This window comes from Pongo pygmaeus, chromosome 14 (assembly GCF_028885625.2).
Source record: "Pongo pygmaeus isolate AG05252 chromosome 14, NHGRI_mPonPyg2-v2.0_pri, whole genome shotgun sequence".
Classification (NCBI taxonomy): Eukaryota; Metazoa; Chordata; class Mammalia; order Primates; family Hominidae; genus Pongo; species Pongo pygmaeus.
In genome coordinates, this window is record NC_072387.2 from 2,500,583 (window position 1) to 2,520,256 (window position 19,674).

Here is a 19,674-nt window from a genome sequence, read left to right on the forward strand (position 1 = left end):
GAGAAAATTAGGACAAATCCCTAATGCATGTGGGGCTTAAAACCTAGATGGCAGGTTGATAGATGCAGCAAACCACCATGGCACACATAAAACCATGCAACAAACCTGCACGTTCTGCACATGTATTCCAGAACTTAAAGTAAAACAAACTAACAAAAATGCACTAACGCTGAGGGGGAGTTGAGGTAGGGGCAGGAGTCAGGCGGGGGTGGGTGAGTCCTGGAGTTTTATCCAATCAGTGACACTGATGTGGGAACCGCCCAATCAGGCGCGCAGTGGGAGAGGAGAGGAAAGGAGGGCGTGGCTTCCGGCGTTTGGCGGGGTCTTTGTCTCTCGCTGGCGCTGGCACAGGAGCTTGGGATCCGTCTCCTCTTTCGTCTCCTCCACCTTGGGAGCCCCGGGCTACTCTCTCACAGCCCCTGTTGCCCTGCGACCTGTAGGTCCTTGGGGGCGCATAGTTAAGGTGCCAGGACATCCTGGAAGCTGGGAAATGGTGAGTATGCGGGGTTCGGCATCCTGAGAGGGGAGAGCAGCCTGCGAAACCGGCAGGACCGGCCTCCCCACGGTTAGCTCCCAGTCTCCCGCAGCTTGGCCCTCAATCCCCTGTGGCCGCAAGATGGCCGCTGGGCCAGCAGCGAGGACCCCCACGTCCGGCCCGGCCCATCCGGTCCTGTCCCTGGGCAGCGCCCTGCTCTGCGCCCACAGCCATGAGTATTTCCCAGATTGTTCAGGGATGCCAGGTGGGTCATCAGGGAAAAACCGAGACTGGGTGTTTGCGTGGGAGGAGCTGCGGCCCGTGGCGTCCACAGTCTCTCTTGTTAAAAATTAACGGGAGTCTATGTTAAAACGTTAACCAGTTTATCTGAACAAACAGTGACTGGTGAAATGGAAAGCACCCAGCCATGATTTGTGGTCCAACCGAGGGGCATAAAGGAAAGGCTTTTATAAGATGCATGAGAAAGCAACCCAAATTCATAAATTGTTTCCGGTTATGTAGTCGCCTTATTTGAACTATCCAGATGGAAATTTCCTAGTTACATATTCAGAGGTTAATTGCATGTTTGTCATTGGTTAAACCCGCATTTTGTTTCAGGCTAAGATAATGGTTTATAGGAAATGTATTTGAGTTAGGTTTTAGATTTTTTTTTTTTAACCTATGAACACAGGGCACTAGAGCCACTTTAGTCTAGTTTTCTGCTCTTTAATTATTTGAACACTCCAGAAGAGGACTGGTTTTCTCCTGTTTTTTTAATGTATGGCAAATGGAACCTCTAATCGACCAACCTGTTTTTCAGCCTAACTCAGACTTGCAGTAAAATTCTAAGGTCCCATTTTCTTTGCTGCATTCTCAAATGCAACACATGAGACCAGCTTTCCCTTGCCAATTTACAATGCTATTAACTATTTGTCCTTTACTATACATTTAATTAAAGTTTTCTGTTATTGGATTTCTTTCTACTTCTCCCTACAGTTCTGGCAATATTTGCTTTTTATATTTAGAAGCCTCCCTTTTGGGCACATAAATATATATAGCTATATTCTCTTGACAAATTAACGTCTATTATTACAGTATGGTAAACTCATTTCATGCTTGTGAGAGACATTGCTAGAAAGTCTATTTTGTCTAATTTAAGCATAACTACCATTGCATTCCTTTGATTATTATTTGCATGGAATATCATTTTCTATCCTTTCACTTTTAGCCTATGCTCTTAATTCATAATTGAGTCTCCTGTAAGCAGCATATTACCAGGTTTAAAAGATTCATTTATCTACTCTGTCTGCTTTAGTGTCTTTTGGCTGCTATAACAGAATATCACAGACTGGTAATAAAGAATGGAATTTTGTTTGACTCATAATTCTGGAGGCTGGGAAGGCAAAACAACATGATACTGGTATTTGTTGAAGGTCTAGTTGCTGGATAATAACTTGGCCAAAGATGTGAGGGAGAGAGAGCTTTTTTTAAAATGCATAACAGATCCATTCTTGTTATAATTAACCCATTCCCATAATAACAACATTAGTCCATTCATGAGGGCAGAGTTCTTATAGCTTAATTAATTTTTAAAGGTTCCACCTCTTAATTCTAACACATTGGCTATTAAATTTTATCCTAAATTTTGGAGATGACATTCAGTCTACAGCAGTATCTGTTTAGTAGATAATTTAATCTTCTTATTTGTAAGGTAGTGATTGGTAAGCAGTTACCATTGTAAATTTGTAGTTTTCTGTCCATTTTGAATTTGCTTCTTTTTTTTCTGGTTCTGTCTTTCCTGTGGTATTGTTAATTTTTGTTGAGACAAAGTTATACTTTCTTGCTCAGACTGAAGTGCAGTTGCATATCACAGCTCACTGTAGCCTCAACCTCCTGGGATCAAGCAATCCTCCCAACTTAGCCGCCCAAGTAGCTTGGACTACAGACACACACCACAACACCCAAGGAGCTTATGATTCTTCCACCTTGGCCTCCCAAAGTGTTGGAATTATAAGCAGAAGCCACCATATCCAATGTGTAATTTTTGTTGTTTGTATATGCTTTAATTACTTTCTCTCTTTCTGTTACAATTTTTTTCCTAGTGGTTATCATGAGACTTATATAAAACATCTTGTATTTTAATAGTCTGGTTTAAGATGATAACAGTTTAGAGTATTCTGAATTTTGGTATGTATTTAGCATTTTTAGTGACATTTATACTTTAGTATTTTTCATATTGGTAGTTAGCATTTCATCTTATCAATGTGAAGATTTCTTCTAGACCATGGCTGGAGAAGTAAAGAAAGTGGGTTTTGCCTGATTCAGGGACTATAGAGAGAACCAAGTTCTGCAGGCCTGTCACCTGTCTCAGGTGAGTATGAATTCTCTTGTGTTTTTGACAGATAGTTGCAGTGGCAGGACCAAAGTCAAATGAGTTATAGGCAAGTCTACAGTAAGATGTGGCAGTATTCTGTTTTGAAGCCGGGACCATGATTGGCAAGCTTGCCACTTGGTCAAGTGCTTACCCTCTGAAGATGTCTTCCTTGGTCTTTGCCTCCAGCTGGGTGTCACAAACTCTGAACTGGATTCCAAGGCTTACATGAATGCACTTATGTTTGCTGTGGCAGCTGCATTATGTTGTGAGGGATGTGCATGCAGAACCACCCATTCTGTCGTCTTGCTTATGTTACTCTCGTTTATATTTCACTTTCTGAAATGAATGTAAAGCTGGTGATTTTTAGATTCAAAAATTCTAAAATAAATTGCTGAAATTTACACATTATGTAAGCTATTAATAAAATTTCTTGTAGGTGAAACATATTTATTAAAATTTTTGTGTGTAATTTCAAGCTTACTGCAGGCAGAAAGGAATCATTAACATTTATATTCTTTTTTTAGTCTGTATCTAAATGATGGTATTTTTAATTCCAGATATTTACTTTATACTTCAGTAATGCTCAGCGTATTTTGCAAAATTTTTGTTGTTCTTTTATTTCGAAACATAAGGCTTTTTTAGCTCCTGAAAACTATATTATAGTCATAGAGTTTTATTATATTTTGTGGTAAGAAGAGCAGAAACATATTGAGGACATAATTAAATTCTCCTATCTTTTTAATGATTATTAATTAAATTCTTCTAATTAGAGCCTGTTATTAATGATTGTAATGTATTTTCTGTATAATTTTACTGCAATTTATTAATTTCCAATGACTTAGAATGTCTGCTTTTCATGAGTGCATGCAGTTGAATGATGTAGATATCTAAAGGGTAATTTTTTGGCCGGGTGTGGTCACTCATGCCTGTATTCCCAGCACTTTCGGAGGCCGAGGTGGGTGGATCACGGGGTCAGGAAATCAAGACCGTCCTGACTAATATGGTGAAACCCCGTCTCTACTAAATATACAAAAAATTAGCTGGGCACAGTGGCGGGCGCCTGTATTCCCAGCTACTCGGGATGCTGAGGCAGGAGAATGGCATGAATCCAGTGGGCAGAGCCGAGATCACGCCACTGCACTCCAGCCTGGGCGACAGAGCAAGACTCTGTCTCAAAAAAAAAAAAAGTTATTTTTCATTGTAAATCCATGTTTTTTTCAGGATTTTATGCATTAAAATCTCTCTTCTTATTTTCAATTGCGTGTTATTGCGTTTCTTTTCTTGGGTATGTTTTCTCAGATCAGTTAATTGTATTTTTGCTTTTAAAGCTTGATATCATGAGTTGAATGATAATTTTTAGCTCGATACACTTTATCTCAATGTGATGTTTAATATATGTGTGAATTAGCTGTGTTTGTTGGTTATAGATATATCTGTGAGGTTTTCACCTATGTAAGTCTGACATCTTTTTTGTTTGTTTGTTTGTTTGTTTTTTAGTTTCAGATAGGCTTTTTTTTTAAAAGAGAATTTTAAAACAGAGTAAAAAGAGCAGAAATCAGTTATTTGTCCTCTTGCAGGGTGGGGAGATAACTTCCTTCCCCACAGGTTTGAGGCTATGGCTAAGTGGTGAGTCTTGGGGAGATGCAGAAATGATCCATCCCAGGCACTTGGCTGGACTTAAGTAAGCACAGCCTTTGGGCCACAAGACCTGATGGCTTCGGTACTGGTCTGGACATAAGTCCCCATCTACCCAGAAATGTAGTCTTTTGTCTGCAACAACTGGCTGGAGAAATATTTCAGAAAGATGTGTGTCTGGAACACCCAAAGGCATACCTTTCCTTTCTCCTTGGCATAGGCCTTGCTGCACTGAGGAAACACCAGGTTTGCAATGGAGCCTTCAAGAGTCTTCATCCCTATGGAGCTCAGGGGCTCATAGGGTGACAGGAGAGGAGACAAGCTAACTTGGGAAGTATTCATCCTTCAGCTTCTCCCCCACTGAAACACTATATATTAGGGCCACAGTTCATGGCAAAACATACATGCTCTCTTTCTTTCTCTCACACCTACATCTCGGGAACCCAACAACTTGATGGCAGGTAGCTCTGGGTATCCTTGGTCTGGCATTCACCCACTGGGCATCTAAGCTGTGCTAAAGCTCTTTTCAATCATTTCTTACTCTTTCCAGGCCCATGTGGGTAGGTGTTCCAGCCTTCACTCTTTCAGGCTGATCATAAAGGCACAGTGTGGGAAAATCCCCTACTGTGATGGCCATTGCTGGGAAGCAGGGAAGGCTAAGGGCCCACTGCTGCCCAAGGCTAGTGTAGACACCATCTGCTCCAGTCGTCTCCTCAAAGATTGATATCAGGTGCAGCAGCTGCTGTCTGGAATGTTATCAAACCAGGCCTGCACAGGCACTGAATTCTCTGTGTGGAAGATGTAAGAAGCAGGCGAGTTGTCCAGGATGACAGTTTTCCTCAGGTCCGTCCCCAGATGGCTAAGGTCCTTGACATAGCAGCCCTGGTGGAACAAACATGACTCATGGGCTAGGCCACCCCAGAACACCCCACACTGGTCCAGCACACCCATCACAGTGTGTTCGGAACTGGTAGTTTCTTATTCTCACTGACTTCAAGAATGAAGCTGCAGACCCTCATGGTGAGTGTTACAGTTCTTAAAGGCGGCATGTTCGGAGTTTGTTCCTTCTGACATTCGGATGTGTTCAAAGTTTCTTCCTTCTGATGGGTTCGTGGTCTTGCTGGCTCAGGAATGAAGTTGCAGATGTTCGTGGTGAGTGTTACAGCCCTTAAGGCGGCACGTCTGGAGTTGTTCTTTCCTCCCAGTTGGTTTGTGGTCTCGCTGGCTTCAGGAGTGAAGTCGCAGACCTTCACGGTGAGTGTTACAGCTCATAAAGGCATTGTGGACCCAAAGAATGAGCAGCAGCAAGATTTATTGCAAAGAGCAAAAGAACAAAGCTTCCATAGTGTGGAAGGGGACCCGAGTGGGTTGCCACTGCTGGCTCGGGCAGCCTGCTTTTTTTCACTTATCTGGCCCCACCCACATCCTGCTGATTGGTAGAGCCAAGTGGTCTGTTTTGGCAGGGCTCTGATTGGTGCGTTTACAATCCCTGAGCTAGAAACAAAGGTTCTCCTTGTCCCCACCAGAATACCTAGATACAGAGTGTCAATTGGTGCATTTACAAACCCTGAGCTAGATACTCAGTGCTGATTGCTGTATTTACAATCCCTTAGCTAGACATAAAGGTTCTCCACATCCCCACCAGACTCAGGAGCCTAGCTGGCTTCACCCAGTGGATCCTGCACCGGATCTGCAGGTGGAGCTGTCTGCCAGTCCTGCGCCGTGCGCTCGCACTCCTCAGCCCTTGGGTGGTTGATGGGATTGGGTGCCGTGGAGGAAGTGGTGGTGCTCGTTGTGGAGTCTCCGGTCACACAGGAGCCGATGGAGTGGGGGAGGTTCAGGCATGGCAGGCTGCAGGTCCAGAGCCCTGCCCCGTGGGAAGGCAACTAAGGCCCAGTGAGAAATTGAGCACACCAACTGCTGGCCCAGGTTCTAAGCCCCTCACTGCCCAGGGCCGGTGGGGCAGGCCGGCCACACCGAGCGCGGGGTCCAACGAGCCCACGCCCACCCGGAACTCGCGCTGGCCCGCAAGCACGGTGCGCAGCTCCAGTTCCCGCCCGCACCTCTCCGTCTACAACTCCTCGCAAGCTGAGGGAACCAGCTCTGGCCTTGGCCAGCCCAGAAAGGGGTTCCCACACTGCAGCGGCGTGCTGAAGGGCTCCTCAAGTGCCGCCAAAGTGGGAGCCCTGGCAGAGGAGGCCCCGAGAGCGAGTGAGGGCTGTGAGGACTGCCAGCACAATGTCACCTCTCAACAGGATCTGCATACTTGTTCAGGCTGGAATGAAGACAGCAATGAAAAAAACACATTTAAGAAGTTGCTCCTGTCATCTCAGGATCTTATCCATATAAGGCCTCATGAGCAAATGGATCTGGTGTCTGATCCCCTCAATCTCTACAGGCATTAGGCAGTCAGCATTGCTGAATGCCTTCAAGGAGCTATGAACAAGGGTTTCATCCAGGTCAGTGCTCACACAGATCCTTCCTTGATTTTTCTCTGTCACCTCTGGGAGCAGGCAGGTTCCTGGGATCTGATAAAACTGATAATGGAGACTCTGGAGCTCATCCGACTTAGCAATGGTGTTGACTTCCTAATTATGTGTGAAGAGCTTAGCAGGGGAACGTGACTGGCCAACATGCTGGGTGCAAGAAGAGCAGAAAGGGGCCTTCTAAGGTGTGACAAACATGAGACCTCTTCGGAGAGCACTTTGGAAACCAGGACTTGCTTGGTAAGGACCAGGGCGTCTTCCCTCCATGCCTGGGTGATGATGGAGCCTTGTTCCATCTAACAATCCTGAGGGCTGGGCAGGCTGTGGGGGAAACCTGGCTGGCACGCTGGCTGGACTGGGATGGGGGGCATGGGCTGGGGCCTGATTCAGTTCCCGAGAGTCTGAGTTCCACAGCTGTTCACATTCCCCCTCTCCTTTCCATCACTGGCCGGGAAGGGAGGCGGCCTGTAGGGACGGCGGACAGCCTTGGCAGCGGCTCCCCAGGATGCCCCCAGCCCTTATTCTCCCAGCGGGAGCTTCAGGATCCTCAGTTTGTTTCTAACATAGAGAATCCACCAGATATGCATTTTTTTTTCAACTTTTATTTTAAGTTCACGGGTCCATATGTTATAAACTTTTTTTCAACTTTTATTTTAAGTTTAGGGGTCCATGTGCAGGATATGCAGGTCTGTTACATATATAAACGTATGCCATTGTGCTTTACTGCACAGATCATCTCATCACCCAGGTACTAAGGCCAGCATCCGCAGCTATTCTTCCTGATGCTCTCCTTCCCCTCCCTCATGCCATGAAACAGGTGTCCAGTGCGTGTTGTTCTTCCTAGTGTGTCCATGTGTTCTAATTGATCTGCTTCCGCTAATAAGTTAGAATAATAATAGGTGGTGTTTGGTTTTCAGTTCCTGCATTAGTTTGCTGGGTTTAATGGCTTCACACTCCAACCATGTCCCTGCAAGGGACATGATCTCATTACATTTTATGGCTTTATAGTGTTCCATGGTGTAGGTGTACCACATTTTCTTTATCCAGTCTATCATTGATGGGCATGTAGATTGATTACATGACGTTGCTATTGTAAATAGTGCTGCAATGAACATATGCATGCATGTATATTTAAAATAGATTTCTATTCCTTTGGGTGTATACCCAGTAATAGTATTGCCGGGTCAAACGGTATTTCTGCTTCTAGGTCTTTGAGGAGTCTCCACACTCTCTTCCACAATGCTTGAAATAATTTACACTCTCACCAACAGTGTAAAAGTGTTCCCTTTTCTCCACCACCTCACCAGCATCTGTTTTTATTTTTTTTTTACTTTTTATTAATAGCCATTGTAATTGGTGTGATATGGTATCTCATTGTTGTTTTGATGTGTATTTATCCAGTTATCTGTGACGTTGAGCTTTTCATGTTTGTTGGGCACATGTATGTCTTCTTTTGAGATATGTCTGTTCATGTCCTTTGACCACTTTTTAATGGGGTTGTTTGTTTTTCTCTTGTAAATTTCAAGTCCCTCGTAGATTCTGGGTATTGGACGTTTGTCAGATGGATAGGTTGCAAAATTTTTCTCCCATTCTCTAGGTTCTCTGCTCTAATGATAGTTTCTTTGGGTCTGCAGAAGCTGTTAATTTAATTAGACCCCATTAGTCAATTTTTGTTTTTGTTGCTATTGCTTTTTGCCTTTTTGTCATCAAATCTTTCCTCCTGCCTATATCTTGAATGCTATTATCTATATTTTTTCTTCTAAGGTTTTTATAGTTTTAGGTTGTACATTTAAGTCTTTAATCCATATTGAGTTAATTTTTGTCTATGGTGTTAGGAAGGGTTCCAGTTTTAATTTTCTGCATATGACTAGTCAGTTCTCCTTGCACAATTTATTGAATAGGGAGATCTTTCCCTAATTCCTTGTTTTTGTTGACTTTGTCAAAGATCATGTTGTTGTAGGTTTTTGGCTGTATTTCTAGGCTCCCTATTTTGTTTCATTTGTCTATGTTTCTGTTTCTATACCAGTACCATGCTGCTTTGATTACTGTACCAGTATAGTTTGAAGTTAGGCAGTGACGCTTTCAGCTTTTTTTTTTTTTTTTTCTTAAGGTTGGCTTGGCTATTTGGGCTCTTTTTTTGTTCCATATGAATTTTTAAAGTTTTTTTTTTTTCTAATTCTCTGAAGAATGTCAGTAGTTCAATGGGAATAGCATTGAATCTATAAATTACTTAGGGCAATATGCTCATATTCATGATACTGATTCTTCCTCTCCATGAGCATGAAATGTTTCTACTTTTGTTTTGTGTCCACTCTGATTTCTGTAAGCAGTTGTTTGTAGTTCTCCTTGAAGAGGTCCTTCACTTTTCTTCTTAGCTGTATTCCTAGGTATTTTTTTTCTCTTTGTAGCAAATGTGAATGAAAGTTCATTCATTATTTGTCTCCCTGCTTGCCTGTTGTTTGTGTACGGGAATGCTAGCTACTTTTGCACATTGATTTTATACCCTGAGATTTTGCTACTGTTGCTTATCACCTTAAGAAGCTTTGGGGCTAAGAAGATAAGGCTTTCTAGATATAGGATCAGGTCATCTACAAACAAAGATAATTTGACTTCCTCTCTTTCTATTAGAATACTCTTTATTTCTTCCTCTGTCCTGATTTTCCTGGCCAAGGTTTCTGATACTGTGTCGAATAGGAGTGGTGAGAGAAGACATAATTTTCTTGTGCCAGTTTTCAGGGGGAGTGTTTCCAGCTTTTGCACATTCAGTATGATATTGTCTGTGGGTTTGTTGTATATGGCGCTTATTATTTTGAGGTATGTTTCCTCAGTTCCTAGTTTATTGAGAATTTTAAATGTGAAGGAATGTTGAATTTTATTGCATACTTTTTCTGCATCTATTGAGATAATCATGTGGTTTTTGTATTTACTTCTCTTCATGTGACGAGTCACATTTATTGATTTGCATATGTTGAACCAACCTTGCATCCTGGGGACCAAGCCAATTCCGTTGTGGTGGATGCACTTTTTAATGTGCTGCTGGATTTGGTTTGCCAGTATTTTATTGAGAATTTTTGCACGGTGTTCATCAAAGACGTTAGCATGATGTTTTGTTGTTGTTGTTTTTGTATCTATATTAGGTTTTGGTATCAGGATGATGCTGGCCTGGTAGAATGAGTTAGAAAGAACATCTTTGTTTTCAATTTTTTTGGGGTAGTTTTAGGAGAAAATGTACCCTCTCCCCTTGTACTTCTGGTCAAATTCAGCTTGCTTGGTAGGCTAGTTTTTACTGCCTCAATTTCAGAACACATTATTGATCTATTCAGGTTTCAGTCTTGTGAAGGGTTTTTTTTTTGCAATAAATTGTCCATTTCTTCTAGATTTTCTGGTTTATGTGCATAGAGGTGTTTATAGTGTTCTCTGATGTTTGTTCTTATTTCCATGGGATCAGGGATGATGTCTCCCTTATTATTTCTCACTGTGTTTGGTTCTTCTTTCTTTTCTTATTTATTTGTCTAGCTAGTGTTCCATCTAGTTTATTAATTTTTTACATAAAACAGCTCCTGGATTGGTTGAGTTTTTTTTTTTTTTTTTTGGAAGAGTTTTCAGTGTCTCTATGTCCTTCAGCTCTATTCTGATCTTGGTTATTTCTTGTTTTCTGCTAGCTTTCAGGTTCTTTTTCACTTGGTTTCCTTGTTCTTTTAATCAAGATGTTAGTCTGTTAACTTTAGATCTGTCTAGGAATTTTTTTTTTTTTTTTCTTCTGGGAGAGTCTCACTCTGTTGCCCAGGCTGGAGTACAGTGGCATGATCTCGGCTCACTGCAACCTCCGCTTTTCAGTTTTAAGTCATTTCTGCTGTCTCAGCCTCCTGAGTAGCTGGGATTACAGATGTGCATCACCACACTCAGTTAATTTTTGTATTTTTTTGTAGAGATGGGGTTTTGCTATGTTGGCCAGGCAGGTCTTGAACACCTGGCCTCCAGTGATCTGTCTGCCCCAGCCTCCCAAAGTGCTGGAATTACAGGCATGAGGTACTATGCCCAACCCTTTCTAGCTTTTTGATGTGGACATTAGTGCTATAAATTTCCCTTTTTTCTTGGTTTCTAGTGATTATTTTATTCCATCTTGGTGAGTAGTCAGGGAAATAATCGTAAATTCACAATCAACTTATAGTTAAATCTAAACAATTATGTGAGGAGAACCCTTTATTATTTGAAGGGGATGTTTGAAGATTTTGTAACTGTGCCTTTTAGGTAGTCTTAAGTTTCTAATTGTCGTTAAAAACATGCCATTGTCATTTCTAACATTTTAAGTATATGGTTTAGAAGTCGTAAGAATAGTTCTATTGTTTTGCAATAGGTTTTAGATAATTTTTGTCTTACAAAAGTAAAAGTGAATACTCATTACTTGTGAAAGAAGTTAGTTAGCTTGCTTTAGGTAGGTAGCAACAGAAGGGTCCCTGGAAAGTCCCTGGACCTTGGGTCAGTGTCTCATCCCTGCATAATATAAAATGAATCCTGGAAAAAATCAAGCTGCAGACACCAACAAGGGAACTAGCACTTGGTGTTGTGCTTGGAGACCTGCCCACGGCTGCACAGATAGAAAAACCTCCGGCCCATTTGGATAGAAACTTGTACAAACCTCCAGCCCACTTAGTTAAGGGAACAAGACCGAACTGGAATAGAAATGCCGTTGTTTGTCCAGGCACGGTGGCTCATGCCTGTACTCTCAGCAATTTGGGAGGCAGAGGAGGGCGGATCACCTGAGGTCGGGAGTTCGAGACCAGCATGACCAACATGGAGAAACTCCGTCTCTACTAAGAATACAAAATTACCCGGGCATGCTGTCGCATGCCTCTAATCCTAGCTACTTGGGAGGCTAAGGCAGGAGAATCGCTTGAACCCAGGTGGCAGAGGTTGCTGGGAGCCGAGATCGCACCATTGCACACCAGCCTGGGCAACAAGAGCAAAACTACATCTCAAAATAAATAAGTAAATAAATAAATAAATAGAAGAAAGTACATCTCAAAAAAAAAAAAATGAAAGAAAGAAAGAACAGAGAAAGAAAAAAAGAAACGCCTTTGCCCTTTGTACAGTCAGTGGACTCCCAGGAAAAAGTTTCTTCTCCTTTTGTGGGCATAAGCACAGTGGGCTCTGGTGCATTCCGGTCGATACTCTCCTTTATTTGAACTGTAAGTCTGATCTCTATGAATAATTACTTCAGCCCGTAATTGCTCCCTGGCCAAGCTGCTTGGCCAAGATTTCACCTTATCTTCTGATAAGTCCTGGGCCAAGCTAAGTAGCATCTATGAATCATCCCTTCAGCTCCTGATTGGTACCGGGCCAAAGTCATGGGTCAAGCTAAGCCACACGTTTTTCAAGACGGCCTGTGAACTATGCACATTCCCTTCCCTTCCCTTCCCAGTCCATAAAAACCCTGGACCCCAGCCTCATAGAGGGCACCCCGTTCAGACACCTATCTCTGCTGGCAAAGAGCTTTTTTTTCTTGCTTATCAAACTTTCACTCCAACCTCACCTTTGTGTTCAGGCTCCTTAATCTCCTTAGAGGTAGAAAAAAGAACTCTGGGTGTGATCTCAGACTACGAGATACTGTTACATCTTAGTGCACTGCTGAGACTACAACACTTGGTTTCTATGAGTTTGACTGACTAAATATTTTATGTAAGTGTAATTATACGGTTTTCCTTTTTGACTGTCTTGTTTTACTTTACCGAATGTTTTCAAGATTTGTCCTTATTGTAGTACTTTTCAAGATTTCCTTATTTTTAAGGCTGAATGCTATCCCAGTGAATATACCTGCCCTGTTTGTTGAATCTACTCATCCTTAAAGGTACATTTGCTTCCAGGTAGTATGTTTGTGAGTAATACTACAATGTACATAATTGTGCATATATCTATTCCATGTTCTGCTTTGCCTGTTTGGGATATTTTTCTCACACTGATTTAGTACTATGTGTATTCCCTTGCTTTTGTTGTCTGATCCGTTGATGTTACATCCCCCAAATTATTGCCAAGACCAATTGTCATGAAGCTTCACCCTTCTGTATTGTGCTAGGAATTTTAGAGCTATAGGTTTTACATTATAGTCTTCATTTTTTAAAATTGACACATTTAATTGTACATATTTTGGGGAAACAATTATGTATGTATGTTGTATAGCAATAAAAATCAGAGTACTTAGTATATTTATTGCCTCATGCATGTGTTGTTTTTGTGGTGAGAACATTCAAAAGCTTCTTCTCTAGCTATTTTATTTTATCTTTATGTATTAACTTTTTTTAGGGACAGGATCTTGCTCTAACACCCAGACTGGAGTGCAGTGGTGCAATCCTAGCTCAAGTAACCTCAAACAATCTTCTAACCTCAGCTTCCCAATTAGCTGGGACTACAGGAACCTGCCACCATGCCTGGATAATGTTTTAATTTTTCACAGAGACAGGGTCACACTATGTTGTCCAGGCTCATCTTGAACTTCTGTCTTCAAGTGATTCTCCCACCTCAGTCTCCCAAAATGTATGGATTGCAGGAATGTGCCACCACAAGTGGTCTCTTTTAGGTATTTTGTAATATGCGATACCTTTTCATTAATTATTATTATTCTACCGTGTAATAAAAAACAAAAACTTCTTTCTCCTGTCTAATTGTAACACTAAGCAGCCTTTTCCCGTCCTCCTATTTCAGTCTCTGGTAACCCGCGTTGTACTATTTGCTTATATCATCCCTTTTTTTCAGGTTACACAAATGAGTGAGATAATAAGATCATAAAGTACTTGTGTTTCTCTATGTGCCTTATTTTACTTAACGTGGTATGTTCAAGGTTCATCCATGCTCTCTTAACTGACAGAATTTTATCCTTTCTTATGGCTGAATAGGATTTCACTGTGTATATAAATTACATTTTCCTTATCTATGTATCTGTTGCTGTACATTTGAATTGATTCCATATATAAGCTATTATAAATAGTTCTGTAATTAACATGAGAATGAAAATATCTTTTTGACACAGTGATATCCTTTCTTTTGGATATACAGCCAAAAGTAAAATTGCTGGATCATATAATAGATTTATTTTCAATTTCTTTCTGAAACCTCCATATTATTTTCTATAATGGCCATACTAATTTACAATTCCACCAACAATGTATACATTCACTAGTTTTTATATCCTCATTAGTACTTTTTATTTATTTATTTATTTTTATTATAGCCATTTTAATGGGAGTGAGGTGGTACCTCATTGTGGTTTGGATTTGCATTTCTTTGCTGATTAGTAATGTAGAACATCTTTTTATGTTCCAGTTAGCCATTTTTGTATCTCTTTTTGACAAACGTCTGTTAAGATCTTTTGCATTTTTTAAAATTAGATTATAAGTGTATTTATTTTGAGATTTTAAAGTTTCTTATATATTCTGAATATTAGCCTTTTGTCATATGTATAGCCTAAAAACGTTTTCTTTCATTGCCTAAGCTGTCTCTTCAATCTTTTAGTTGTCTTTTTAATATGAAAAAGCATTTTAGTTTGACATAATGTTGTTTGCTTATTTTTGATTTTGTTGCGTAGGTTTTGACATCTTATTTTAATAATCCTTTCCCAGTCCAATGTTATAAAGTTTTTTTATGTTTTTCTCTAATAGTTTCATAATTTATGGCATTACATTTAAGTCTTTATTTTGAGTTGATTTTCATATATGGCAAGGCCCAATGGTCTAGTAGAATTTTTCTGAATATAAATATTTAAATGGCCCTGCACCATTTATTGAAGAGATTAGCTTTTCCCTAAAGTGTGGGCTTGGCAATTTTATTGACAATCAGTTGGCTTTAGGTGCATAAATTAACATCTGGGCTTATTGGGCACATTAGTCTATTTGTTTGTTTTTATGCCAGTACAGTGCTGTTTTGGTTACTGTAGCTTTATAGGAAGTTTTGAAGTTTGATAAAGTGATGCCTTTAGCTTGGCTTATTTTGCTCAAAGTTGTTTGTCTATTCAGAGTTTTTTGTGGATCCACACAAATTTAAAATATTTTTTCTATTTCTGTGAAAAACTGTCATTGATATTTTGATAAAAATCACGTTATGTCTGTAGATCACTTTGGGTAGCTATATTAACAGTATTATTCCAGTGTATAAACACAGGATTTTTTCATGTATTCATTAGTATTTTATATTTTTTATCCATGTTTTGTTGTTCACAGAGTAGAGATCCTTTACCTTTTTAGTTAAGTTTGTTTCCAGGTGTATTAGTCGGGCTTCCCTGGAGAGATCAAAAGATCCCACAATAGGTTGTGTGCAAGTTTGAGGAGCGAGGAGAGGCAGTCCACGTCCCAAAGCTGAAGAACTTGGAGTCTGGTGTTTGAGGGCTGGAAGCGTCCAGCACAGGAGAAAGATGTATGCTGGGAACCAAGGCCAGTCTCTCCTTTTTACATTTTTCTGCCTGCTTTATATTCACTGGCAGCTCATTGGATGGTGCTCACCCAATTAAAAGTGGGTCTCCCTTTCCCAGCCCACTGACTCAAATGTTAATCACGTTTTTCAACACCCTCACAGGCACACCCAGGATCAATGCTTTCCATCCTCCAATCAATTTGACACCCTGTATTGAACATCACATTAAGTATTTTAATTTTTGTTCCTTTTGCCTATGCAGAAGAAGCGTTGGATGAAATTCCATATTCATAATGATGAAACCTCTTAACAAATTAGGAATAGAAGTTATGTGCCTCAACACAATAAAGGCCATTTATGACAAAGCAATGCTAACATTATACTGAATAAGGAAAAGCTGAAAGCTTTCTCTCTGAGATCTGGAACAACACAAATCACCCCCACTTTCAGCCCTCTTATTCAACATAGTACGGGAAGTCCTAGGCAAGGACGTTAGGCAAGAGGAAGAACTAAAACTCATACTAATTGGAAAGGACGAAGTCAAATGGAATCTGATTGTGGACAAACTAATCTTATATGTGAAAAACTCTAAACACTACACCAAAAACTATTAGAACTACTAAACAAATTCAATAACATTGCAGATGCGCACCACTACTCCTGACAAATTTTTGTTATTTTTCACAGAGACAGGGTTTTGCCATGTTGCCCAGACTAGTCTCAAAATCCTAAGTGCTATAGGTATTTTCTTTGTTGTTACTATAGATATTACCAAGAATAACTACTATTGCCTATAAAAGCCTGCCTCTTTATGGCTCCCTAAGTGTTTTCTTGATGTCACAAATTATATCATTTTGTATTATAAATCAATTGGCACAGATTACAGTCACTTTTAAGCCTTGTTATGTCAAATATATAGCAGAAGTAAAATATTCTGTGCATCTTCATTATAATAACAAAGAATATAGTTAGAATTGGTAAAGTTTCATTAAATTTTAGGTCATTTTCTCCCTCAAATTTTGAGAGTTCTCAGCCACTGTTTGTTTATTGAAATAACTTTGCTGCTCTCTTTTCTCTCTTTTTATTTTAGAATTCCCATTATAAGTATATTGGCCATTTTAATGGTATCCCATAAGTCCCTTAGGCTCTCTTAATTTTTAAAATTATTTTTAGCCTCCACAGCCTATAATTTCAAATGACTTCTTATCAAGCTTGCTGGATTTTTTCCTGCTAGATCAAACCTGTTGCTGGACCTTCTAGTGAATCTCTAAATTCAGGTATTTTACTTTTCAGCTCCACACTTTATGTTTCGATTTTGTACCTTTAATCACTTCGTTGATAATCTCATTATCTTCATGCATTGTTTTCTTTTTCTGTTTAGTTTTCTATGTTCTTCTTTAGCTGACTGAGCATCTTTAAGCTAGGTGTTTTAGCCAGGCACAGTGACATGTGCATGTAATTCCAGCTACTTTGAAAGCTAAGGCAAGAGGACTACTGTATTAAACCATTCTTATACTGCTAATAAGGACAAAAACAAGACTAGGTAATTTATCATGAAAAACGTTTTAACGGTCTCACAGTTTCACATGATTAGGGAGGTCTCACCATTATTGAAGCAAGCAACAGACTTTGTTCAGGGGAACCTCCACTTATAAAGCCATCAAATCACATGAGACTTATTTGCTATCATGAGAACAACACGGGAAAATCCTACCTCCATGATTCAATTATCTCCTACTGGGTCCTTTCCAGGAGAAGTGGGGATTATTCCAATTCAAGGTGAGATTCGGTCGGGGACACAGAGCCAAACAATATCAATTACTTAAGGCCAGGAGTTTGAGACCACCTTGGGCAATATTGTGACAAGCTGTATGTAAAAAATATTTCTACAGATTAGCCATGCATGGCGGAATGTTCCTGTAGTCTCAGGAAGTTGAGGGTGATGTAAGACTATTGCTTGAGTTCACCAGGAATATGAGACTGCATTGAGCTATAATCATGGTGTTGTATTCCTGTCTGGGTGAGAGAGTAAGACCTCTTTTTAGAATTTCAAATTTATTTTAGATTTAGGAGGTACCTACACAGGTTTTTAACATGGGTATTTTTTATAATGCTGAGGTTTGAAATGTGAGGAATTCCATCACCCAGGCAGTAAGCATAGTACTAAGTAGACAGTTTTTCAGTTCTTGGTCCCTCCCTCTCTCCACCCTCTAAGGGTTGTCTATTATTTTTGTTTTTATGTCCATTTGTAGCCGGTGTTAATTTCCATTTATAAGTGAGAACATGCAGTATTTTCATTTTCCATTTCTGCATTAATTTGCTGTGTATAATGGCCTTTAGTTGTATTAACGTTGCTGCAAAGGACAAGTTTTGTTTTGTTTTGTTTCGTTTTGGTTTTTGCTAAGTAGTATTGGTGTACATGTGACACTTTTTATATTCAATTTACCATTAATAGGGTGGACACGGTGGCTGACGCCTGTAATCCCAGAACTTTGGGAGGCTGATGTGGGTGGATCATGAGGTCAGGAGATCGAGACCATCCTGGACAACATAATGAAACCCCGTCTCTACTGAAAATATAAAAGTTAGCCGGGCGTGGTGGCACGGGCCTATAGTCCCAGCTACTCGGGTGGCTGAGGCAGGAGAATTGCTTGAACCTGGGAGGCGGAGGTTGTAGTGAGCTGTGATCATGCCACTGCACTCCAGCCTGGGCAACAGAGTGAGATTTCATCTCAGAAAAAAAAGAAATTACCATTATTAGACACCTAAGGTGATTCATGTCTTTCCTCTTATAAATAGTGTAGTAATGAACCAACAAGTGCATGTGCTATTTTGGTAGAATAATTTATTCTCTTCTGGGTATATACCCAGCGGTGAAATTGCTGGGTTGAATCATAGTTTAACTCTCAGTTATTTGGAAAGGCTCCAAGCTGCTCTCCACTGTGGCTGAACAAATTTGTATTCCTATAAACAGTGTATAAGTGATTTTTTTCCCTCTAAAACCTCTTCAACATGTATTATCATTTTACGATTTAACAAAAGCCATTCTAACTGGTGTACGATGGTGTCTTATTGTGGTTTTTATTTACATTTCCTTGATGGTTAGTGATGATGAGCATTTTTCATGTTATTTGGCCACTTGTATGTATTCTTTTGAACAGTGTCTGTTATTGCCCACTTTTTTATGGGGTAATTTTTTGCTTGTGAATTCTTTAAGTTTCTTACAGGTTCTGAGTATTAGATTTTGTCAGGTTCATAATTTGTGAATATTTTTCCCATTCTGCTAGCTTTGGGGTTAGTTTGTTTTTATTTTTCTAGTTTCTCTAAGTGTGATTTTAAATTGTTAGTTTGAGATCTTTCTAACTTCTTGATGTAGGTATTTAGCACTCCCAACTTTCCTCTTAACAGTGCTTTTCCTACATCCCAGACATTTTGTTATATTGTGTCTCTTCATCTATTTCAAAGTTTTTTAAATTTTCTGCCTTAATTTTGTTGTTTACCCAAAATTCATTCAGGAGCAAGTTGTCTAATTTCAATATCATTCTGTAATTTTGTGAGATTTTATTGGTATTGATTTTTATCTTTGCTCCATTGTGGTCTGACAGTCTGACAGTATGGTTGGCATAATTTTAATTTTTAAAAAATGCATGGATAATTGCTTTATGGCTGGGAAGTGGTCAATCCTAGTGTATATTCTGTGAGCAGATGAGAAGAATTTACTTTCCATAGATGATGTGTGGCATATACTATAAATGTCTACTAGTTTGAATTGATCAAATGTCAAATCAAACTCCAGAATTTCTTCGTTAAGTTTCTGCCTAGATGATCTGCCAAACACTTAGTGGGGAGTTGCATTCCCCTACTATTATTGTGTGTCTACTTGAGTCTTATTGTAGGTCTAGCAGTACTTGTTGTATAACTCTATGTTCCCCAAAGTTGGGTGCATCTACATTTAGGATAGATAAGACTTCTTGTTGAATTGAACCCTTTATCGTTATGCAATACCTTTCTTTGTTTTATTTTCCTATTAATTATTTAAAGTCGTTTTTTCTTAAAAGAGAAAAAATTCCAGGTATGGTGGCTCATGCCAGCACATTCAGACTGAGGCAGTAGGATTGCCTGAGACCACGAGTTTGAGACCACCCGAAGCAATATAGCAACATTCCGTTTGTACAAATTTTTTTTAAAGAAACTGTACAGGAGTGGTAGTGTGCACAACTGTGGTCATATTTACTCAGGATACATAGATGGCATGACTGCTTGACTTCAGAAATTTGAGGTTAAAGTGAGCTGTGATTTCACCA

General features: G+C 39.9%; 1 long non-coding RNA gene across 5 annotated transcripts in view; it reads left to right on the top strand.

Annotated features, from left to right (window-relative positions):
* The first annotated feature begins 284 nt into the window (after window positions 1-284).
* LOC129026524 (uncharacterized) overlaps window positions 285-19,674 on the top strand; it is a 37,112-nt gene continuing 17,722 nt past the window's right edge. Inside the window, exons 1-3 of one of the 5 annotated variants that reach the window (XR_010123520.1) lie at window positions 300-7,210; window positions 12,759-12,818; window positions 13,271-13,327. This is a non-coding gene — a long non-coding RNA (uncharacterized LOC129026524). Of the gene's footprint in view, window positions 12,819-13,270; window positions 13,328-19,674 lie in introns of all 5 variants that reach the window. The other 4 variants (XR_010123518.1, XR_010123517.1, XR_010123519.1 and 1 more) reach the window with 4 other exon arrangements.